Below are 26,067 nucleotides of genomic sequence, written 5' to 3' on the forward strand. Positions count from 1 at the left end.
TACGCATCGCTTGTGTTTCATAACATTTTACTTGTGGGTTTTTGATCCCAGAAGTTCAAATCCGTCAACATCTGTTTAACTTTACACCAGTCTTGAAATCGTCCGGTTTATTCTCGACTTTGACTATATTCTCGAAATAGCATTCAATGAATGATGAAATGATTGCTCCTGCCCCAATAGCTTGCCAACTGGTTTGATGAGCGGGAAAAGGACGTGAACGATTTGCCCCATGGTCTTCAGTCAACCAAATCTCAAACCAGGACCCACCACCAAATGAGTATATTTCTGTAATAAAGCTGCCTTTATAGCTTTAAGGCTATCTAGGCTACTGAAAACCCACCTCACCTCTGGATTAGTGGAACGGTTAGATGCATGCAGGTAATCCCCTGGAGTTACCATATGCATCAGTGCATGACCATGAACCGAGCTAGCAGGGAGCCAGAGATGGTTTTAGCACCAATCCTCTTGACACTTCGCCATTTATTTTCAGTTATAAATCTGCAGATAACCCATATATTTGGGATGAGTGAACAATTTATTTGCATACTTAAATTAATGCTGATCTCATGAGTATTTTTATATGCTGAACATGCATGTGCTCCAAATGAACTAACGGAGAGAGGCGATAGTGAGTATGTGTCATTTTGTATTCAGAAAAAAGCACACAAATATACATGTAAGCCCTGTGTGTTTACTCCAATTTCAGCTGCTCCTAACAACTCTGTACGGACAAGGTATAAGTAAAGTCACCAAAAGTTAACTTGAAGATAAAAACTTGAGTGTTGAACCAAATTTGGCGGTTAAATTCTGTGCTACGCTAAACAGGGAGGTACAGGCTGTGGGTTGTCTCCACTCAAACGATTGCTTGAAACTGAAAAGGAAGATAGGGAACTTGTGTGTGTTGTGCATTTGTTACTGATGCCAGTCAATAAAAGCCCAAACCCTACAGCTCCTCTTCATGTAAGACACAGCTCAGGGCGACAACGGCTGCTCCTGCACCGCCGTGCATAACACCTTTTTTCTTTTAATGGTTCTGCCCCTTTATCAGCCATTATGACGACAAATAACTGTCTCAAACAAGGCTCCCCTTCCCTTTCTGGTGGGATAGGATTCTCAAATCGCGTTGCTGTGCTACACTGAAATCTGCGACCAATAGACCCCTTATCAGTCTACGTCACACAGCGTCACTCCCCGTTCTACTGCGCATGTCAGCCGCAGAAAGAGACGAGAGCGGCACGAGCCACAATCATGTCTTGTGCTGTTGGATGCACAAACCGTTTATTTTTTTTTTTTGAATGGTGATAAAGCTAGAAATGCCCAAATTCACCGCTGTATAATTACATAAATGAGTTGTGAAATGTTTACAATAAGGACAGTGACCGGAGATGAGGCTACAGCAATGGAAAGCAATGGAGGCTTATTTACAATGACCCCGACGTTATACATCTCCGTCCTCTTCCCTTGTGTTTGACTAGGCAGTAGGGGTTTGCACGTGTAGCCGGTAAGTAGGCTAAATCATACCATTTAGGAAAAATCAATAGGCTAAACGAAAACCGAGTGGGGTCGACATAGCCTACTGTAGGCTACTAAAGCAGATAACACAACACATTGTGTTTGGTTACAATATTTATTCATTTAACTGCTCCACCATAAGTTTCACTTTCCTTTTCATCTCCGTCTCAAACAGCTGGTCGGCTCGTGAGCCCAACGGCCCCGACAGCAGGAGTCAGTCTAATGACAGATGATCACTAGGCTAGTTATGATCACTTTTAAATCAAAAAGCAAAATGATGAAATAAAGGTCTCTCTTCCTCTCTCTGTCTGCCGGTCTTTCTCACTGCACACTGTCACTCTCCAACAGCAGTCCGGCCACTGAAGTCGTCGGGCCATTTCTTCTCATCATTTATCCACTCAACAGCCCGCAACGCGTATGGGTCATTAAGACGTATCCCGTTCAATAGTGTTAATGTTTCCGCATAACCAATGTTATCACTCGCTGATAAACTGTTGTAGTAAGCTGACAACATCGCTTGTTAACACCATGGACCTATAAAGAAACACCGCAACTGCAATATAACCAAACGGGTAACCATGGCAACCAGTCAAACAATTGTTCTTTCTGCATGTATGCTGCACACGCATCCGCTGTGTTGATGAACAAATAAGCCCCCAATAGAGCCTGCATGTGCAAGCCGAAAATTGGACTGGGTGTGCGACATGACCAAAGGCGTTAATAAAAACTATATAAAAAAAAATGCTATCTTAGCACTGATGGTCTTGTTTGCTGTTAAAGGTCATTTATGATTATCTGAGGAAACATTTGGCTGTTTTATAGATATTTAAAAGTTCCTCGTAGCCGCTTTAAATGTGGAAGCAAAACACAGTCTCTGCTGGCCTTAATATTTCTCCAAGGATGACTGGGAAATGACAAATAAATTAAGTTGACATCTCAGTAATAATGTCTACTGGAGCAGTGGAAGGGAATGTTGTCTCTAGAAGCCTCTGTGTTGATCTGGATGTGTGCATGCTGCATTCACTGATCCAGTTTAGTCGCTCAGACGTTTCGACGTCAAGAGAAAAGCATTCGCCAAAATGATTCCCCCACAGGGTGTAAAGATTCACATTTCCAAATGCCAAAACCTGAATATTTTTTATTGCAAATGACAGCAGAGGGGAAATAAATAGGACGCAATTTTGTACCGTTTGATGAGTTGGGGTTTTGAAACTTTTTTCCCACCTTGATGGTGATAAATATTTAATGTTGCCATACATATGAATGTGTACTCTGAGGAGTGATCTTATTTGCCAGCCTGAAACAGTACGTCAACTGCTCCTATTGAACACAGAACTTGATTTTAATCGAGTCCCTGTAACTGTTATTAATACAAAACTTCCAACGCTCAGTTGAACACTAACAATTCCTTATAATGATCTCTTTGCTAAGACAAAGCATGTGACATCTGCCTGAGACAGCCTGATCAGATTAGATAACAAATTCTAAAATAACGGTTGTTTATTTGGATTTCCTTAATATCGTGAGCGCGTTATCAAAAACTTTTTTTCACTACATTCATTTAGGGTTTTAATACCGACCGTGGACTGACTACTGATGTAGAAAATGACTATTCTCCCATTTGTACAGAGAGAGAGAATTTTGGCTCACTTCTACTCTTCATAATTAATGTTGCTTGTCACTGTGGATCTGCTAGAAAATAATAACCAGAGACACAGCCGGCGGTCGACGTGTGGTGGTGATTGATATGCCCTCCTCTTAACAACAGCTGGCACAGGTTAAAGGAAGGTTCCGCCAATTTTTGTCACTTAACATGTAAAGTAGAGTATTGTCCCTCTATGACAGGGGTCGGAACTGCTTTCATAGTCTATACAAGCAGTTATGTATTGTCTCCCGTGCTGTCTGAGAAAAATAACACCGATGATGTCATAATGATATTATAAGGTTCATCATGAGTTTGTGGTTAAACATGTAAAAGGGACCTTTGACCTCCAAAACGTATTCATTTCAACTCGGAGTGTAAGTTTGTGCCAAATTTGAAAAAGATCCCTCAAAGCGTTCTTCAGATATTTGGTCCATGTGGTCACAGTACAGTGACCCTGACACTTGACCTATGACCTCCAACATCTAATCAGTTCGTCTTTGAGTCAGAGTGGACATTTGTGCAACATTTTAAGAAAATCCCTCAAAGCGTTTTTGAGGTATTGTGTTCTCGAGAAGGGCCTGGGGGCCTCACTGGGTTGAGTGCGTACCACTGAGGCTGAGTCCTTGTCGCAGGGGTCCGGTGTTCGACTCTAGCCCAGACCCCTTGCTGTATGTCTTCCTCCCCATTTCAAATCTACACTGCTCTATTTCTGCACTACTCGACTCTCCTTGCTACTAAAAGCATATCAAATGTGAGCAGCTATTTGTTCGGAGTAACTTCCCTCTCCCTTGGTATTTAATGTGACACAGTCTGCACTACTCTTCCGCAGTGTGTGTGTGTTTCTTCTGTCTCCTCCACCCACCATCCACCAGATGATTCTACACTGGGATTGGGCATTTATTTAGTTTCTCTCCATTATTTGCTCCCCCCCTCTTCTTGTGAATCCCAGGCACATCCCTTCTTCTTTAAGAGGCAGCAGTAGAGGAGGAAGTGAAGGAGAGCGATGGCCGCCCCGTAGGAGGGAGCAGGCTTGACTGATGATCCGTCCCCGCTATACACAGTTGGTTGTCAGTGTATAAATGGCCTCGCACTCACAGCCATTCAATATAAACTACAGGCAGGAGTTTGTGCCGGCTTTGGATGCAGTTGCACACATCTGCTTTCAACGCAATCCAAGTGACAGATCTGTGATGCATTTTCCCCCATTGAACACCATTTGACGTGAATATGGCTTTGATTATTCAGCATTATACCCGTGAAAGCAATGGGGTTCCTGTAGACCGCTTTGTGAAATGTTCCTCTTTCATTATTTTGAAGGCTGTGACAAGAGTTTTTCACATTCACACAATACTCGACATCACTTGACTCTTCTATATAGCCGACAGTAAATCAAGACTAAACAAAAGATAGATAGATATTTACAGAAAACAACAACTTCAAATTGTTACATTTTGTCATTGCAGACGGCACTTATCCCATTGTCTCCATGGGCGTCCATGTTTTCCCAGTGCAGCGGAATTACTGTCATTCTTTTAAATTGGCTGTCAGCGCTACTGACATCGTCAACATGCATGCCTCATCTACTTAGGTTGTATCTATAGGCTTAAAGGTGCAGGGTATCAAGGGAATTGGCAAAGTACAGACTTGGTATAAATGGAGTATTTTGTTCATAAGTATATGTTTTACTAGTGAATAATAGCTTGAAAATACAAGTTCACTAGAATGAACCTTCATACTGTATCTACATAGGAGTAGGGCACGCCTTCATGTTGCACCACCATGTTTCTACAGTAGCACAGAACAGACTAACTTAACGACCTTAACCTTTTTTACGTATATACAGGGTTTTTCCTGGCTCAGAATGGGCCTTTGGGGGGTCAGTACGCGACCGACTTTTTTTGGGGTCGCGACAGTAAAGGCAAAGGCAAACGGTTTGTGTATTTTAAGAGGGGTGTTGGGTTGGGAGAGGGGAGTTTCTGTCCAGCTCAAGAGCATTTCAGTCAGCCTGTCAATCACTGCGTTACCATGGAGCTCACTGACGCTTATGAAATCACAATAAACAACCTGTAGATAATATGAAGTCAAAATACTAATAATGACTAGGCCTAACTGTTTAATACTTTAATTGTTTCTAATTTATCTAAACCATGGAAGAAGGTAGGGCTGCTCAATTATGAAAAAATCATAATCATGATTATTTTGAGTAATCACATTGTGTTATCACGATTATTAAAGACAGTTAATCATTGATTTAAGAACATTATGCGTTTATTTTACTTTTAACAAGGTTTTTTTCTAAAAACACCATGACTGGACTTTAAACAAAGGCCTAATTGAACTGAAAACAGGGAGAATAGAAATAGGCTAAATAAGTGAAACATATTTTTAATAATTTAATAAAAATATGTCAAAATAAAAATAACCAGTTGTAAATGGTGTTGATAGGGCACGTCTTTTGCTAGCATTAAATGTAAGGGCATGATTTATTTATGTCATGGAGCTGGCTGGATAGGCAGTTGCATTGTAGTGTTGACAGTTGTGGTGGCAGGAGTTAAGGAGCTTTAAACTTCCTGTGTTTTTATTCATTGATTGCTTGGTCATAGACCACTATGACTCGACTTAAAGTGAATAAACAAATTGGTCGGGATGTTTAAAGGTGCAGATCAGGTCGTATATCACTTTTCTTTCTCTCTCTCTCTGTCTCTCGGTCGCGTATGTCATATTACTCGCGTGTCCGCGCGTGACAAATCTTGCACATTATTTTAGTTTGTTGTGAGTCTGAAGTGTTTTCAGACAACACAATTAGTTTTACCTTTATTCTCGTCATCTAGAAGTTTTTCAAAACACCCGGCAATGCGCAACATCTCCCTCGTAGCTACTCTCTGGACTAGCCGTTAGCGAAACTATCAGGTGAGGGAGGGGCCGAGCGGAGCTCACGGCTGAAAGGGTTTGCTGCATTTATAAGCCTGCATGCCCCGGCGAGCGGAACAATGATAGTTTAATAACGATTATCCCCGACCTGATTTCTTTTTTTACAACTGAGATTGCAAGTAATATGACTGGAATGGCGCGGAAATGGAAACACATTTGGAGCCGTTTTAAGTAGATTTTTATTTATTTATTTATTTATTTATATATATATAAAAAAAAACACTTTGGCGCTGAGGATTTTCCTTTGGCGGGCGCTAAAATTCCTTTGGCGGGCGCCAACAGTTTTTGAATGCAGGAAAAACCCTGATATATAGTGGGTGTCCTGGGGAAATGCACCTGTTGGAAGATGAAGGAGAATTAAAAACTAAATACATCTTCACCTCATCACTTGATACTGTGGAATGACTTTAAGGAGTGGAGGATGATGCCATCTTTCGTAACTGGCCTTTTGTTGTTGAAGGCCACCATAGCTTCTGTAAATTCTCCCAACTGGAGGCGTAGGGATGGAGCATTGCATTAGAACTTCCACCAATACAGGATGCCAAAATACACGTTAGACACTGCACCTTTAAACTGGCAGCCAGCGCCACTGACGTCACCCCTTGGCATGCCCCATTTACAATATGTTGGATCCTCCATGATAAGCTAAATGCCTGTCTACTGATGTGCAGGTTTGAAAGACAACCCTAATGTCATATCTGAGAGTCTGTAGATGCGGGGAAAAGAGTAGATCCAGGTGTATTCTTGTGATCCCTCCCCATGTGTTGCTGTGCCTCCAACGGCAGTTGTATAAACATCATACTGTCAACAACAACAAAAATTAAGCATTTTTGAATCAACCTCTCATGATGGTTCCCTGCTACCCTTGCTTCCCTATTAGATACTTTTTTGGACAGCACATCCTCAAAGGCACATACACAGCTATAGAGCTGTTAAGCGGAAGTCCCTTACTTCCGGGGCATGGGGCCTATCGGCTCGAAAAATTACAACGGTAGTCAATGGAAAGAAATGTATTATTTTCTGGTCCCAGTCATGAAATGCCTTCGATTACACATGTTTTGTATGGATTTAGATGGTATTTTTTCGTGCAAAGAATGGAACAATTTAGCGAGTAGAAGCTGGATACGGTCAGGTTTTGTGCAGAGCGCTTTTGTGGAATACAGCTCTTCGCTGCTCTTGACGCTTTTGATATACGTCACCACCACTCACACCGGCTTAGCTCCGAAACATGGCTGTGTCAATAATGCACTTTACTGCCTTCTTTCAAGGACAAGACAAAAGTCTTCAGCTTGGAGAAAACCAATACACAAGTGGACATGTGGAGAGTTTCAATTTCTCGAGTGGGGAGATTGTTGCCGTTGTCCACGCCAGCCATTAGCATTAGCACTGTCAGTCGAGAAGTGGAGGGAATGTGTTGAGGTGACGTCACAGAGGCGACAAGACTTGTAGTTGTTCTCGTAACATTTTTTCAAAAGCCGTTAGACGAATAATCATACAACATACCGTCAAACTCTTCACATGAAAAATTATCATTTAGACCCATACAAAACATATACTGTATGTAATCCAAGGCATTTAATGACTGGGACCAGAAAATAGTAGATTACTTTCCATAGACTCGCATTCATTTTTTTTCAGCCGATAGGCCCCATGCCCCGTAATTCCGCCACTTCCGCTTAACAGCTCTATAGACGCCATAAGGTCAGGACATCCACTCCGGATTACTCACACTGACATAGTGTTGTCTGTCACTTTTCTACCTAAGCCTTTTGCCAGATCAGGCCCATGCAGTATAGGGGGGGTTTCCATAGCAACAACTCAGCCCCTCTGTGGGCAATCTGATCTTGTTTATCGAGTTCACCCTTCTCATCGAAGAGGAGCTGCAATGGAAACAGATCCCGATGCCTCGCGGCCAAAGGAAGAGATTCAGAATAGGACATAGAAATTGATCACAGAAGGAGTTAAAAAAAAAGATTTTAAAGATATCTAAGAAACTCATACTTATGGTGGCACCACACTTCCTTCAACAATTTGTCATGGTAAAAGTGGGTAAATGCACTTGCTTACTTGCAGACAGGGTCATTATTGTTGAATAATACTAATTAACTCATGAACTCTGGCAACCTTGTTTCCACAGTTCTAATATAAATTGTAAACATATAATTATGAGTGCAATTACAGTTATCCACATAATGTCAAGCAATAACTTTAGGTAGTTATCAAGGAAGCGCCAAAAATATGAGCACATTCGAGTATCCCACCCATATTGGATTGCTGAACTTGTCAATTGAAAGCCATGTGCTTCGCAGTAACAACCTCCACCTTCCTTCCTTGCTTGCTTGGCTTGACCAAAATATGGAGGAAGGTGGCGGCAGGGATTTGCTCCCATCCCAACACAACAGGAATCAGGCACTGATGTTGGGCGATAAGGCAAAGGCCCAAGCAAGATTTTACAGTTCATTGGAATGGTAAAGGTCGGGGTTAGCGATTCTAATTATTCTGCACCAAGCTGGGAACACTAGAGCAGAAATCTCACTGGAGCTGTAATCAACCCCTTTTTATATAGATTCCTATTTCAAATTTGATGTTATTTCACTAAACATGAAATAATGGCAGCGGTGGATCTGGCTGCAAGATGTTTGAACTCGACGTCATTGTAAATGAGGGTCACCCCTCAAATGGTCTCTCGAGGATAAATAAAAGTTAAATGAAAAAAAAATTAAATTAAATGTGACTCCAACAGTTGCGATTGTTGATTATTAGACTTGGTCTCTTTGTCTATAATTTCTTTAGTCATGTTCGCATTTGTATAACTATCACTTGGAGAAGCTGAACTGGATGTTTTAGTCATTCATGTTAGCTTTCTAGTTTGACTTCATTCTGCTTGCTAGTTGAATAGTTTCAAATACTCTTACATAATTAATAGGCTGCTTGTCCCCTGCAGCCAACATGAGGCTGTCATGGTCTGTCTTTGTCCTGTCTTGTTTTGGTGGTTTCCTGTTTTATTTTGGTATCTCTGTCTTGTTTCCTCCCCATGTCCTGTCTAGCTTCCCTCTTGTTGATTGCTGTTCCCTTCCCTGATGTGTTTCACCTGTGTCTCGTTATGTCTTGTATATATACTCCTTGTGTTCCTTTGTTCCTTGTCTGACATGCATTGAGAATGGAACACCACAGGGAAGTGTAATAAGTCCAGTTTTATTTAATGTAATGGTAAATGACATTTTTAAAGACATTGGATCAGGGTTTGGTTTCTCATTGTTTGCGGATGACGGAACAGTGTGGAAAAGAGGCAGGAACATCAAACACATAACAGAGAAAATACAGGAGGCATTAAATAAAATAATGGAATGGGGAAGCAGGTGGGGATTTAAGATGTCAACGGAAAAAACTAAACGTGTTGTATTTGGCAATAAGAAAACTGAGTGCCAAGGTTTGCAAATGTATGGGCAAGCAGTAGAGAGGGTAAAAGAGTTTAAATTATTGGGAGTAGTTTGTGATGAAAGACTGACTTATAAAAAGCATGTAGACAGTATTGTGAGCAAGTGTGGAAAAGTTATAAATGTTATGCGGTCCCTATCAGGAAGTATGTGGGGTGCTGGCCAAGATACACAGATGATGATTTACAGGGCAATGGTCAGATCGAGGATAGATTATGGGTGTTTGTGTTACGGGACGGCAGCAAAAACCATTCTCAAGAGACTGGATGTAGTGCAGGCAAAGGCACTGAGAGTCGTCTGTGGGGCCTTCCGTTCGACCCCAATTGCAGCCTTACTGGTAAAAATGGGGGAGACCCCATTGGGTATCAGAAGGTCTAAGCTGGCAATGCAGTACATCTGTAAATTAAGGGGACATCAAGGGGAGAATGTGGGGGAGCTGGCTTTGGAAGGTGCATGGGAGTGGGGAGGAGCAAGAGTGAAAAGGGAATGTTTCATTTTTAGAGTCAATGAGGAAATGGGGAGGATGGAGTTTGGGGAGGAGGGGGTGGCCCCTGTAGTTCACTGGCCAACTGTACCACCATGGATTCTTCCAGTTCCAGAGATAGACCTAAGTGTGTTAGCTCATGAGAGAACTGCAACATTTGGGGGAATTGTAAAGGAAAGGCTGAATAACAAATGGGGACAGTACATACAAATGTACACTGATGGGGCTCAAGACCCAATAACTGGGAAGTCTGGGTTTGCTTTTTGCATCCCAGATTTGGATGTTGTCAAATATAGGCGACTGTCTGAGGGGGTTTCAGTTTACACCACAGAGCTACTTGCAATAATCTGGGCTATGCAGTTGGTGGAGGAGGTCAGGCCGGGGCCAGTTGTGATATGCTCCGATTCTGCTTCAGTGCTGATGACATTGAGGGAGGGAGGGCTTGGAGCAAGGTCGGACCTCATGGTGGAGCTTCTTACCCTGATGTACAGGATTGAGCAGGCGGGAGAGTCAGTGGGGTTCATGTGGGTCCCAGCTCATGTGGGGATAGAGGGGAATGAGCTAGTTGATGGGGCAGCGACAAGGGCTTTAAGAAGGGAAGATGTGGATGTAAAAGTGAGGCTGGGGTTAACTGAGTGTAGGTCAATCATCAAAAAGAACATCATGGCTGTGTGGCAGGAGGAGTGGGATAAGGAAAAGAAGGGGAGGCATTACTACAGCTTGCAGAATAGAGTCACAAAGAGCCAGTGCTTTTTGGGAAAGGAAAGGAGGCATACAGTCATGATGACCAGATTGAGGCTGGGGCATTGCGGACTCGCATGGGACTTACACAAAGTTGGGAAACATGAAGATGGACTATGTGGAGTGTGTAAAAAACAGCAAACAGTAAAACATATCCTGATGGAATGTTCTGGACTCACTCGACAGAGGGAACATCTGTATGCAGCAGTGGAAAGCCTGGGCAAAACACCGGTTACACTAAAGAGCCTTCTAAATCCCATTGAGAATCAGCCTGGGACTATAAAAACTGTCCTGGATTTCATAACGGCCACTGGATTATTCCTTTGGAAATAGGATGAACGGATTGCGTCTGGAATATATACAGTCATATGAAAAAGTTTGGGAACCCCTCTCAGCCGGCATTATAATTGACTCTGCTTTCACAAAAAAAAATATAAAAGTGGTATGTCTTTAATTTACCAGGAACAGCTAAGTACTGGGATGTTTTCCAAACAAAGATTTTTTGAAAAGCAGTATTTGGTTGTATGAAATAAAATAAAATGTGAAAAACTGGCTGTGCAAAAATATGGGTACCCTTGTGGTTTTGTTGATTTTAATGCCTGTAACAGCATGTAAAACTGATGAATTTAAACACAAAGTTGGTTGGATTATGTTGTTAAGCCTTGAACCTCATAGACATGTCTGTTTAATCATGAGAAAATGTATTTTAGGTGCCTAAATGCAATTTGCACTTCTCTTTGACTCTCTGCTGAAGTGAGACAGAATGGGATCATCAAAACAGCTCCCAAAAGATCTGAAAAACAAAGATTGTTCATTGTCATGGTTTAGGGGAAGGCTACAAGAAGCTTTCCCAAAGGTTTCAATTGTCAATTTCGACTGTAGGGAACGTTGTCAGGAAATGGAAGGACACAGGCACTGTGTCAGTTAAACCCAGGCATGGCAGACCAAGAAAAAAACAGGAGCGGCATAGGCGGAGGATTGTGAGAATGGTTGCACACAACCCACAGATCACCTCCAAGAACATCTGGCTGCAGATTGTGTATCTGTACATCGTTCAACAATTCAGCGCAATTTGCACCAAAACATCTGCTTTTTATAAAGACCAAATAACTTAATTTTCGTCTCATCAGTCCAAAGCATTTTCTTCCAATATGAATCTGGCTTGTCTAAATGAGCTTTTGCATACTCCATGCAACTGTATCTGTGGCGTGGGCGCAGAAAGGGCTTCCTTCTCATCACCTGGCCATACAGATGTTTTGGTGCAAATTGCACTGAATTGTTGAACCATGTACAGATACACAATCTGCAGCCAGATGTTCTTGCAGGTCTTTGGAGGTGATCTTTGGGTTGTGTGCAACCATTCTCACAATCCGCCGCATATGCCGCTCTTGTACTTTTCTTGGTCTGCTAGACCTGGGTTTAACTGTGCCTGTGTCCTTCCATTCCCTGACAACGTTCCTTACAGTAGAAATTGACAATTGAAACCTTTGGGAAAGCTTCTTGTAGCCTTCCCCTAAACCATGATAATGAATAATCTTTGTTTTTAAGATCTTTTGGGAGCAGTTTTGATGATCCCATTCTGTCTCACTTCAGCAGAGAGTCAAAGAGAAGTGCAACTTGGATTTAGGCACCTAAAATACATTTTCTCATGATTAAACAGACATTTCTATGAGGTTCAAGGCTTAACAACATAATCCAACCAACTTTGTGTTTAAATTCATCAGTTTTACATGCTGTTACAGGCATTAAAATCAACAAAACCACAAGGGTACCCATATTTTTGCACAGCCAGTTTTTCACATTTTATTTTATTTCATACAACCAAATACTGCTTTTCAAAAAATATTTGTTTGTAAAACATCCCAGTAATTAGCTGTTCCTGGTAAATTAAAGACATACCACTTTTATATTTTTTTTGTGAAAGCAGAGTCAATTATAATGCCGGCTGAGAGGGGTTCCCAAACTTTTTCATATGATTGTATATATATGTATATATATGTATATATATATATATATACATATATACATATATATATATATATACATATATATATATATACATATATATATACATATATATATACATACATATATATATACATATATATATATATACATATATATATACATATATATATATATACATATATATATATATATACATATATATATACATATATATATACATATACATATATATACATATACATATATATACATATACATATATATATATATACATATACATATATATACATATACATATATATATATATACATATACATATATATATATACATATATATACATATATATATACATATATATATATATATATACATTAGGGGTGTAACGGTACACTAAAGTCACGGTTCGGTACGTACCTCGGTTTTGAAGTCACGGTACGGTACAGTACGGTACGGTTCATAGTTAAGGGAGAATGAACAGCTTTAGCTGTCAGTAAGTAGCTGACAGTAACATATATTTATTTTTAATTGATTTAGTTTTACAGTCTCTAGTGTTTTCTCTCTGATGATGGCGTTTCCTCAGCGCAGTTTCCTTCCTGTTTTTAATGAATTTCTTATTTTGGGGTATGGATGGGTGGGAGGGGGAATGTGTTTGCATGTATGCATATCTCTGGGTGGGGGGTGTGGGGGGGGGTTGTATTAAGCACTTTGTGTTACATTTGATTCTATGAAAAGTGCTATATAAATAAAGTTTGATTGATTGATATAAATAAAATGCATAACAAATATAAAAATACTGCTGCAATTCTCCAATAAATAAAATACTTATTAAATACTAGTGAAGGTGCAGCATAAACTAAAATTGCAATGAAAAAATATAGTGTTAATGCTCAGCAGGCTCTGTAAGCTGGTGTAAACAAAGGGTATGTCATCTTTAAGGGTCTTTTTGAAAAAAATAAAATATTGCTGCAGCTCTCTTAAACTCTAAAGTGCTCTTATAAATATAAAAATTATCAAATAAAAGTGCTACTGCAGCATTAATTAAATGACAGCTTGTTTATATTCAGTATAAAAAAGAAAATAATGTCTGGGTTTTGCCCAGCTCGTCTTTCTTCACAGTAATGGTGAGAGTAGCCAAACACCTGATGGTGCCTTTTCAAATGCGTACATGTTCGACGTGTTGCCTCCTACATAAGCGATCGCGGTGAAACAATAACCTGTGTGCCGACATTGTTCCACACGTCTATCACTGTTTTCATAATTCACCTGGAATCTTAAGTTATCTCTCAAACGGGATTTGAATGACAGGGGGGCGCCTGCACGCTCCGGTTTCCTGTTGTCTTTCCCCATGCAGTTCGCTCTCTGTTCGAAAGCACTGTATAACATTTTGATTTGCACTACTCATAGACAGTAAAAGAGGGGGGAACGCTGCTACTACAACTGCTAATAGTGATGCAAACGGAACACTAGAGCGGAGAGGTGTGTATCTCCTGCTCTGACTGCAGCTGGGAGGGACTGCTGCGTGAGGACTCGGCCGCCTGTCAGTGCTGTGGGACCGGGGGGAGTGGCCGTTGAGCACCCGCTGGCCGCTGCTCGTTTAGAAGTAAAGAGCGATACATGCTTTAGCGACAGCACAGGGTCTCCAAAAGTCACCAATAACACCAGAAAAAGTAGCTAGATTGGTCGCTGGTGGCTTTAAAAAAAAAGAGTCGCCAGAGCGGTCTGAAAAGTCGCTGAATATAGCGGCTAAGTTGCTAACACTGCCTGACCCTCATGCTCACCATGGAGATAATAGACTCTCAATCGCTGCTGGCTGCTACTGCGCACGCGCGAGCCGAGCCGGAGGCTAAATGGTCCGGGGGGAACTCCGACCACAAGTTTTAAGTTCCACACCGCAAAACAAGCCTGTACATTCGCCATATATTAACGCTATGTACGCCACGAACGGACCGCGGTCCACCTCTGTAACACCAAATACGTGCCTGTACCGTCACGGTACGGTACAAATACGTGTACCGTTACACCCCTAATATACATATATATATATATATATATATATATATATATATATACATATATATATATATACATATATATATACATATATATATATATATATATATATATATATATATATATATACATATATATATATATACATATATATATACATATATATATATATATATATATATACATATATATATATATATATATATATATACATATATATATATATATATATATATATACATATATATATATATATATATATATATATATATATATATATATATATATATATATATATATATATATATATATATATATATATATATATAAACAAACAAACAAACCATATATGTTTTGTTTGTTTGTTTGTTTATTTTCATTAGTCTATTTTTGTCCTGTGGGTGGCAGCAATGTGCCTCAAAGGCATACAGTCTGCCGGAAATTAAGAGAAGAAGAAGAAGGTCCTTGTCTGTGCATTTTGGTTTGTCGTGTCGGTGAGTCTTTGTCCTGTGTGTTCTCTCTGTTACTTTTGTTCCTGAACTTTTTGCCTGTTGGCCTTTTTTGTTACCTTTTTGAGCTTAATAAATTATTCTTTTGCTACGACGTCTTGCGTTTGGGTCCTGCTTGCCAAGGGGGATATCGCCTTCGCCGCCGGCCTCCAGTAGGGGGATATCGCCTTCGCCGCCGGCCTCCAGAAGGGGGATATCGACCTCGCCGCCGGCCTCCAGAAGGGGGATGTCGCCTTCGCCGCCGGCCTCCAGAAGGGGGATATCGCGCTCGCCGCCGGCCTCCAGAAGGGGGATATCGCCTTCGCCGCCGGTCTCCAGAAGGGTTCCCTCGCCATCTTCGTCGCCGAGGCCGGTCTCCAGAAGGGTTCCCTCGTCTTCATCTTCGTCGCCACCGGCCTCCTGAGTGGTTCCATCCTTGCTGTCCTCCAGAAGGGGTTCCTCGTCTTCGTCGCTGCAGGCCTCCAGAGGGACTGAGCCCTCACCGTCCAGGCCGTCCGCCTGAAGCTCCCTACCATGCCCCTGCTTGTTCCCCAGGCCGTCCGCCTGAAGCTCCCTACCGTGCCCCTGCTTGCCCCCCAGGCCGGCCGCCTGACGCTCCCTGCCGTGTCCCTGCTTACCCCCCAGGTCGGCCGCCTGAAACCCCTCCAATCTGCCCCACTCCAGCTCCCTGTCCAGCCGGCCATGTTTTTTTTGTTTCCCTCCTCCTGGCTCCCCTCCACCCACCCTGGTTGGGTTTGACTTTTTTTTTTCTTCCAGTGTGGTCGCCTGGAAGTCGACCTTTTGGGGGGGGGGGGGTACTGTCATGGTCTGTCTTTGTCCTGTCTTGTTTTGGTGGTTTCCTGTTTTATTTTGGTATCTCTGTCTTGTTTCCTCCCCATGTCCTGTCTAGCTTCCCTCTTGTTGATTGCTGTTCCCTTCCCTGATGTGTTTCACCTGTCTCGTTATGTCTTGTATATATACTCCTTGTGTTCCTTTGTTCCTTGTCTGTGATGTCAGTGAGTCTTTGTCCTGTGTGTTCTCTCTGTTCCCTGTGTTACTTTTGTTCCTGAACTTTTTGCCTGTTGGCCTTTTTTGTTACCTTTTTGAGCTTAATAAATTATTCTTTTGCTACGACGTCTTGCGTTTGGGTCCTGCTTGCCTGCCTGTCTGCCACACCGTATCAGAGGCAACACCAACTAATTGGGAACAGGATTGTTTTGAAGGAAACGTAAAGAAGACCTGATTGGGTTGCCGATTAACACAATGAGAAATGTTGTTAATTAATCTGACATTTGACAAACGCCAGAAGTCTGAACGTATCAATGGAATGTTCACTGACAACGTATTTGGTTTGTTTTCCACCAAAATATCTGATCTTGCAATGCCATATCAAAAAAACATGTTATGTTTGGGCACTAACAGGGCAGGGTTAGGGATGTGTGCTTATTTTACTCCCCAAAACATATTTGAAACTCCCTTTTACAGTTGTGTTCAATTTTTTTTTAAATCTCCAAAAATTATTGAAAAAAAAACATTTGAACATATTTTATTATACATTTTGTTGTACTTTTTTTTTAAAACATGTTTTCTTTATTCCAATTTACCTGCTCCACAATCTTTCCCCAGTTAATATAGACGTAGCCCCTGGTGCTAATCCCTGGTAAGGAATCTGTGTTGTGATATAACACAATATACTGCGCCCCGAGCATAATACAAGTATGTGGACAGGGTTGACTGTTTACCATATACACATAGCTGCCAAGTCTCACTCTTTGGCCGTGAGACACACGCAAATCAACCCGTTCACACTCTCGCACGCCACACCTCAAATTTCTCACGCGGAGAAATTAATCCCCAAAATAACATTTGTTTTGCGGGACTTTTATTTTCAAATTCTTATTTTGAAAAGCTAACTAACATGAGTGCCGTGACTTCCTCTTTCTGAACGCGCATTAACGTTATGCTTTGATGTGCACTGTGCATTCGAAGTGGGAGGCGAGCCCCCTACCTATACCTTCTCTTCTGAGGTGTGTGTTGATAGCCTGCCAAGTTACCGCTGATAAGAATTGTGTCCCCGCCGGTGAGCGCGCGTGCATCAAACATATTAACCCTTCAATTTCACTCAAGTAAATTCAGAAGATCTTTGGATCGTTTTGTATATTGTTTTTTGGTAATTTAGTTTGAAAATTATGTTTGCAAAGTAACAAATGGCTGATCCGCCAATAAAAATGTGTTTATTCTTCAGTGTAATGAACTGTAGCCTATGTATTGCACATTTATAGCACTTTTCATAACACAAATCAAGGTAGCCTAAGAGGAGGGACCAAGTAACCCAGATGTTTTATTTTAGCCTAGTAGTTTGCATTGGTGTTGAACTGTTCCCTATTTTTTTTTCTTTGAATAAAGCCTAATGCTGCTAGTAAAATACCACCAGCCACTCAACCCTCAATAGTAGACATGATATAGAATAATTACCTTTATTGCAGTTTAACCAAATGTTTTAACAATAGGCTACAGGAGATATTTGAAAGCACTATACACATGAATTGAATGCTATTCAATAACATTTGTGTCAGTGAAACCGTGAATGTTCTTTTTTTACTTTACATAAAAATTAATGCAGAAAAGGCACACATTGCTTCATGAAAATTCACCAGAATGCAGGATATTAAGTGTTTAATGCTCAATTTTCTGGGGGGGGGACCCCCAGACCCCCACTTATAATGTGTCCACACCTAATGTTTAATTAAAACCTGTCCTACGACTTTGCAATTCATGAATTTGTTTATTTTAATAAGATTTTTGCAACATGCAGGGATGCATAGGTAATGCTATGCTCTTTATAACACTGCATATAAGGATTTAAAGGGGCTCGGATGGATGGATGGATGAATTATCGTCACGTGATCCAGATATAATTAACTATCTACAGTATCTATCTATTCTGAGGCTCATTTATTTGAATAATTCCCCCTAGCATCTATCTGAATTCATTGGAACAAATTGACTGAAACATCTCAGGGAATACCATCCCAGCCTCTAACTCAAATATATGTCAGTGATTATTAGTGTAATAAATCTTGAAAAATATAATGTCACAAACATTGTGGCTGTGTCTTGATTCAGGTATTGCACCCTACGTAGGCTGCATTTGAAGACCGATTGCGTCATAGCTGCGCGCAAAGGCTGTCCCGTTTGCAACGACTTGCAAGGCTCCTTCATATGCAGCCCAGAAATGCAGCCTTCGTTTCACGGTTTTGAAGGCTGCATCAGATGGATCCTTCGCGGCCCTATAAATCCCACGATTCATTGCGGTTTCGTCAGAGATGGCATCTGATCAATCTGAAGCGGCAGCGTGTTACGCCTTTAAATGTAAGTATTGGGTTTCAAGTAACTCAAATAACTAACGATACAAATGTAAAAAAAAATAAAAAGTAACCCCATAAAACCTCTAAGTCCTTCAAAATAATTGGTTAAGTAAGGTAACGTTCTAATGGTGTTAGAGACACTAACTTTTAGGAAAATGTATTAAAAAACACACACTTTCTGAGCTTTATATCTTGACATACATTTCTTGTCATTTATCAAGATTTTACTTTGTTAATAGGAAGTTAAGAGACACTTCAAAATCGTTAAAAAAATATCCCAAAAGGTTTAGAATTCCTCCACTGACCGCAACGGAAAACACCTCCAACACCACCAACTCGTGCAACTTTTACCCGGGCAGAGATGCTCTAAAGTCCGTCTTATTTCATGCCCTGTCCCGTCACTGTCCGTTGGTTAACTTGTTACAAACGTTGGGATTTTTACACAGCTAACTTGGTTATTTTGCTATTTAAGCTGCTTTTGTTTGGTAGTGTGAAGCAAAACTAATTCTAACATGTGCTTTTGGTTTAGGGAGCCAGGAGCATACGGCTCAACTGATTTAAGTTGAGGGGGGAGAAGGACGGCCTCTTCACCGGGGCCAAAAACTCCGCTTCGGTATCCTGGAGGTAAGGGAACACTAGTTTATTCATAATGTCAGTTAGTTTATAACAATTATTGACAATAGGCCATTTGCAGTATTTACATTTGACCATCTTGTAAAGGTTACAGTTAAATTAGTCCTCATTAAACATCAGGACACACACAAGATCCCCCAGAAATCGTTTACTTGAATGTCTTCTTTTGAGTTATAAAGAGAAACACAACAAGGTCACAACTTACAACCCTGTGAAAGCACTACAAAAACACACAAAGAAAAAGGGTATTGTCCCAGCCACTAATGGTCTCATTATCATGGGCTTTGTATAGGATGAGGGCTCATTTAACTGTAACCGTTACAAGAACAGCCTTTACAAAGATCAACTTGTAACCTTTACAATAAGGTTAAATGTACTTGTCGTCTGTGCTTTATGTTTTTGTGAGTATTGTTTGTTGTTTTTACTGCTGCTGGCTGCAAAGCAATTTGCCTCTCGGGGATAATAAAGATACCTTGAACCTTGAACCTAGTCATACAAATGGGCTATTGTTATTAACATGATTGTGAATGTTAACCCTTTATTTTGTTTTCTCTCTGTGATTTGGAGGAAATGGGCCTGGAGGGGAAGGTGACTCCTCTTCAGGCCCAAAAAAAATGGGACAACTTAAAAAATATATATAAAGTAAGTTCACATAATTTGAAATGCACATTATTTGTTTTAACCATGCAAGACACTTTAGCTGAATTTTTGTTGTTGTTAACTGCCACAATTGATTTCCTCTGCCTTAAGATTGCAAGTGTTCAGCGTCAGGCGAGGGGGTGGACGGCAAATCCACGGCTGCCACTTGGCCCTGGTTTGTCCTCATGGATGAGGTGTTAGGACAGAGGCATTCCACAAATCCCCGTCCTAATTGCCTCTATCCATGAGGACAAACCGGGGGAGGATGAAGAGGATGACGAGGAGAGCCAGCCAGGGCCCAGCCAGCCAGGGCGGAGCAGCAGCAGCTCTCGTAAGAGGGACCGGGAGGACGAGCTGCTGGACCTCATGAAAGAGGATATGCGGCAGCAGAGGGAGGCGGAGGAGAGGAGGGCTCAGGAGAGCAAAGCGAGGATGGAGAGGCTCTTCTCCATCCTCGAAAAAATTGTTGAAAAATTATTTTGAAGACTTGTTGTTGATTTAATTATTTAATATTTATTTAAGTGTAATTTTATTTTGGCTGTGCCATATTATTTTATAGGTGTTTTTTCCTCAATGTAGGATATTTTCATTTTCATTATTTATGTTCAGTATTTAATATGTTTTTATGTGTAAATAAAAGGTTTGTTTCTGATATTCAGAATACCATTATTATCCTCCAAATCACACAAGTAATTTCTGTAATATCTAGTTAGCACAAGAAACTCCAACACATTTTTTTTGGTATGGATAATCTGATCTCAGGCCTTACCTCGAGCATTAGAGAATTTAAGATTTGCTCCCTTGTTTATCTTCTCCCTCATAAACAGACAGATTGTTATAATTGTTATACTGTATATTCTAGACGGATCAACACACTTTAGGCAAATCAATGAACACCAGGTGCCTGTCGGCATGTTGGAACGATTATAGCAGGAGGCAGATCTTATACATTATCGCCCAACCTGCTACCTCTATCATTGTTGCGTAAGAATCGAATGACATTTTTTGTAAATTATGTGTTTTATTATATAAATAAAAATTAATTAAAAAAAAGGTGCGGACCAAGGGGTGTCTGAAAGTTATCCCCGGAGGGATAACCACTAAATCGCAAATGTGAATATGGGGAAGGGGAGAAAACAAAAACACACAGAGCCTTAAAGGGCCACACAGTAGGGTTGCCGCGGTGTGGACATTTTCATACTGAGTAATACACGTGCGTCAACACCGGTGTTACCGGTAACACCACCAGACAGGGTCTTAAAAAATAAAACAATTATTATTAGGCTTCAGCGCAGATTTCAAGAGAAGACGGTCCGTCGGCGCTTACTTTGATCTTAAACATTAGATCGGGCAATTTATTCTTGAACAAAACAAATGTGTTTGTAGATCATTTGGTTAAATTATTATGCAATTTGTTCAATATGAGCCACCAGAGCCACCGTACAGTGTTGCCTCATCGAATCAGAATGACTGGTGGGCTACTTCACTTTTACCTGTCTGTAGGCTATCAGAGCCATGATCGGAGCGCAGTTTATTGAATGCTTGGATTAAATTCACTCGTTTAAACTCGGTGTGATCCTTGACTCATACCAACCCATATGAACTTTCTACAGTGTTGACAATAACTGTTGTCGTGCACTTTGAGGTGTGTCGGTGACGCAACGTCATTTTACCGGGGCTTCAGCTCCAAATGTTTTGAGTGAAGCTACCACGGATAGGCCTATATTTGCGGCGTGATTTCCACTGGGGACTTAACATGTTCTCTCCCCCCACACTTTACAATTTATAATTTTTTCACCGCAAGCTGTCATCGACACGGAGCAGCAGCACACAGACAGCCTGCCGCTGTGTAGGCGCGGGTGTGTGAGTGTGTGTGTTACCAGTCCGGTTACCTCCCGTTGCTGAATGTTCAACAGTTTGCAGACTACCTAGTTTAGCCTACGTTTTCAGGTTCCCTAGTATTGGGGTTTCATCAAAAATATTGCCAAATAGGCGCGTTTGCTTTGGGCTTTGAAGCCAAGTCCTCCGCCATCGTCTTATAAACTCTACGGGAGACTCCGCTGCTGTGACGCGGCTCTGCGCTGCACGGAGCGGAGCAGACACTTTCAGTTTCATTGTTTTCTGAGTAGCCTTATCATAACTTAGAATTTAGAGTAGCCTAGACATGATAGGGCCTACTAGTTTTTTATTTAGCCGAATGAACTGTCGCCGTCACGCAAAATTGAACCAATTGGCTTTTATGTCTATGTTTTTTTTAATAGGCATATGCCTAGACTATCCGGTGTGGCTCGGTGTTGAGGCTCCCACCGGTGTGAGCCTCAACACCGAGTAACACCGGTAACACCTACTACCGCGGCAACCCTACCACACAGGCTACCTTTTAGATGAAACACTAAACAACAAATTAAACCACCAGTGCCAAGCAGCTGAAGGCATTCACAAGTAACTCAACGGCTGTATCTCGATTCAGGGGTTGCGGTCTACGAAGGCTGCATTTGAAGACCGATTGCGTCATAGCGGCGCGCAAAGGTTGTTCCATTTGCAAGGCTCCTTGCAAGGCTCCTCATATGCGGCCGAGAAATGCAGCCTTCGTTTCACGGTTTTGAAGGCTGCATCAGATGTATCCTTCGCAGCCCAACATATCCCATGATTCATTGCGTTTTTTCAGAGATGGCATACAATAAAATAAAAAATAATAAAACAGCAACGTGTTGCTCCATCTTCTTAACTTTTATCTTCCTTTCTTTTTTTCTTGTACTTTTTTTCTTTTCGTCTGATAGGCAACTTCTTTTTCTTGTTTCCTCTGCTGACAAGGCTGTTTCCATTGGCCGCTATCAGGGTTGCTAGGCAGCACAGGAGCGGCATGTCGTCACGCAAGGTAACGGCTTGTTACGCAAACCGGAAATGCTCGTAAACGGAGACCTGCGGAGACCGTCCCGTTTAACAACGCTCGTTCGGCCCTCGAATCGGCCTTCATAGGCCACGTCCTACCAAGGAGGCGGTCTCTGTAACGGGATACAGCTAACAGTTTACTTTGGAACTCCAACGCCAGAGAACACTAAGAGAGAACCTCTCACTATCCCACAGGGCGAGACAATGAGCAGCACAGAGCACTGAGGTCTCAGGGCATATATAAACTCCTCACACCTGGGCTCAATCAGCCAATCAGTGCCACACACACCTGATAGTAGTGAGTGAATCAGTCGCCATTCTCACAGAGCCAAAATATACCGTGTCCTCACACCATGTCATTTATAACCTGTGGCAGTTATTTGCTTATCGCTTCTTGAAATCCAATAACTTTTTTTTTTATTGTATACTAATTGCCATGTCATCTGCTCAGATGATTGGTGTAAAAAACACTATTTTTCTCTTTGAATATTTTAATAGATCTTAATTGCCCTCATTGCAACACTGTCAGCAGCTCTCTCATTTCACCGGAACGCAAACAAAAAATTAGTTTTTTGCAAATGCTGGGACCCCTTTTGCCTTTCAGAGGGACTGAAATCCATTAAAAGGGAAGATGGGGTTTATATAGAAAATGATAATATAAGTGTCGAGGGCATAGAGGAGTTAACCGAGGTTAATTTCATTCTCTCCTCCCCTCTCTGGCAGCAAAACGCTATCTCTGCTCGCACTATTAAAAGGAGGAGTAATTGAATCATTTGTGTTGCAAAGGCATTCAGAGGCCATCACACCAAAGGGGATAACGTATAAGAACTTCTCAACATTTGGGTTTCAATAAGCTGTGATTAAAAGTCCTTAGTCGTGATAGAAAAGTATAGCTGTAGGTCACATGATCATAGGCCTACTGTATATCATCTGGACCTGACTGAGTTACACAAAGATACATACTGGGGTTAAATGTACCATATGAGGATAAGGGGAGAGGATGCATTATTTTTTCAGGTTGCCCATCTTTCCTTCTGTACGTACGTCTGTCCGGGTCATTCTTGTGAACGCTATATCTCAAGAAACGCTTTTAGGGCTTTTCTTCCATGTTTGAACAAATGTGGAGTCAAACATGAACTGAATAGAATTTGGAGGTCCGTGGTCAGTGTGACCTTCTATAAAGCATTGCCTATCACCACTGTGCTTTCACTATTCCGCAATTGTGTACCTCACGTAGGCATATATCCACCAAGAGGTATTTCTACATTTATTTATATGTTGGGACTTCTTAGCTGCTCTGCAAACATTTGTCCGTTGTTAAATCTACTCGGAGAAATGGGTTCAGAGTAGGGATGGGAATTGTTAAGAATTTAACGGTTCCGATTCTGCTTATCGATCCGATTCCTTATCGATTCTCTTATCGATTCTCTTATCAATTCTCATTGGGTGAGAGAATAAGTACAAATGAGTTTGTTTTTATTATCTCTCTTTAATATCTGATCAGAGGTGTGTCTAGTCTGTGCCTTGTAAGATTATCAAGAGTAGGCTACTTGAGGATTAGGAAATTGTCAATTTTCACATTAATTGATTCAAACAAAAACATTAATGTTTGGCTTTTAAGCCTAGATGCCATTATGTGCCCTAAAAACTAAAAACACAGACTGAAAACAGTCAAGGAAGAGCTTGTGCCCTTTGGAATATTAACAGTGCTCATTTGCACTTGAAACCAAATTCAACTGACATAATAAATATAAACAAGTCTTTTGAAAAGATAAGACCAACTATCAACTTTGGCAAATTAACCATTTTTTAAATTATTTTTAAGATTTTTTGGGCATTTTCATGCTTTATTTGATAGTGCAGAGAGACAGAGGTGAAATGGGGCAGAGAGGGGAGTGACATGCAGAGAACGACCGCGGGTGGGAATCGAACCCGGGTCTGCTGCTGGGCCCGGCCCGGGAGGGGGACGCCTTACCAACTGAGCTAAAGGCGCCCCCCAAATTACAGCTAACAGTTTACTTTGGAACTCCAACGCCAGAGAACACTAAGAGAGAACCTCTCACTATCCCAGAGGGCGAGACAATGAGCAGCACAGAGCACTGGGGTCTCAGGGCATATATAAACTCCTCACACCTGGGCTCAATCAGCCAATCAGTGCCACACACACCTGATAGTAGTGAGTGAATCAGTCGCCATTCTCACGGAGCCTAAATATACCGTGTCCTCACACCATGTCATTTATAACCTGTGGCAGTTATTTGCTTATCGCTTCTCGTGACATGCAGACGACGACCGCGGGTGGGAATAGATACGAGATATTTAATTTATGTTCAGTGTTATTATTATATGATGATTGCGCCCTTACTCTGAAAGGGCAACGTGATGATGTCACTACGTTCACGTGAAGGAACCCTTTCCTTATAGGTCCGTGGAAGGAACGCCTCAGGTCAAACTGTCACGTTGTACGTTTCTGTTGAACTGACAGTCAGTCATGTAGGCTATTCAAGAAGAGAATACATTCGCCAGAAAGGCTAAAAGAGAATGTATCGCTTTGCTTATTCTTCACCACGCCAGCGACGAGGAGTCACCGCTCCATCTCAGCTTTACAATGTACATGCTGTTATGTGCAGCGCGCTGTTTATTATTGATATAATGGCCCGTCATCAGACACACGTAGCGGATGGGTTTATACATCGATCGCTGCATCAAGTAATCCAAGGCAGAGCTTTTTGTATCGGGCAGAGAGCGTTATTTTAAGTGTGTCTTACTGTCTTTATAAAGTGTCTTGTTAAACGTTTTCTTATCACCGGACCGCCGAGTCCCGCTGTGTGTTGTTTTGGGTCTGTCTCCACCACCGTGCGTAAAGGCAGCATTTTAACAGCTGATGAACGAGAGTAAACAGCGGGCCTTTGGCAGCGGTAAAGACAACCTTTTTGCTTTATGCTGCTCTCGCCTTTTTATGTATCTCCCCCTTTCACTTGCCCACACCTAGGCCTACACACACGTTAATTCATACATTTTATGTTCAAATCCAAGTGAGGGGCAATTCTGGTGCCGACTAGTAAGGCAGCGGACGTTTAAACTTTTAACCGTCAGGATCGCAGTCTGCGCGCTTGCGTGTTTGATGAAATGGAAACTTTACAATTGTTGCAAGTGGCCGTATTGTCGCCTTTTCGCGTGAAATACAACCACACTTTAGAGTAATTCTGCCTCGACGTCATGTTTGCTGCGTTCTGAACCAAAACAAAGCAGCGCGTGTCTGAAGTCATGACGCATTTGCAACGAGCGGAACCGATAAGCGGCATCGTTAAGCAGGC

The sequence above is a fragment of the Ammodytes marinus genome (assembly GCF_949987685.1).
Source record: "Ammodytes marinus genome assembly, chromosome: 15".
Classification (NCBI taxonomy): domain Eukaryota; kingdom Metazoa; phylum Chordata; class Actinopteri; order Uranoscopiformes; family Ammodytidae; genus Ammodytes; species Ammodytes marinus.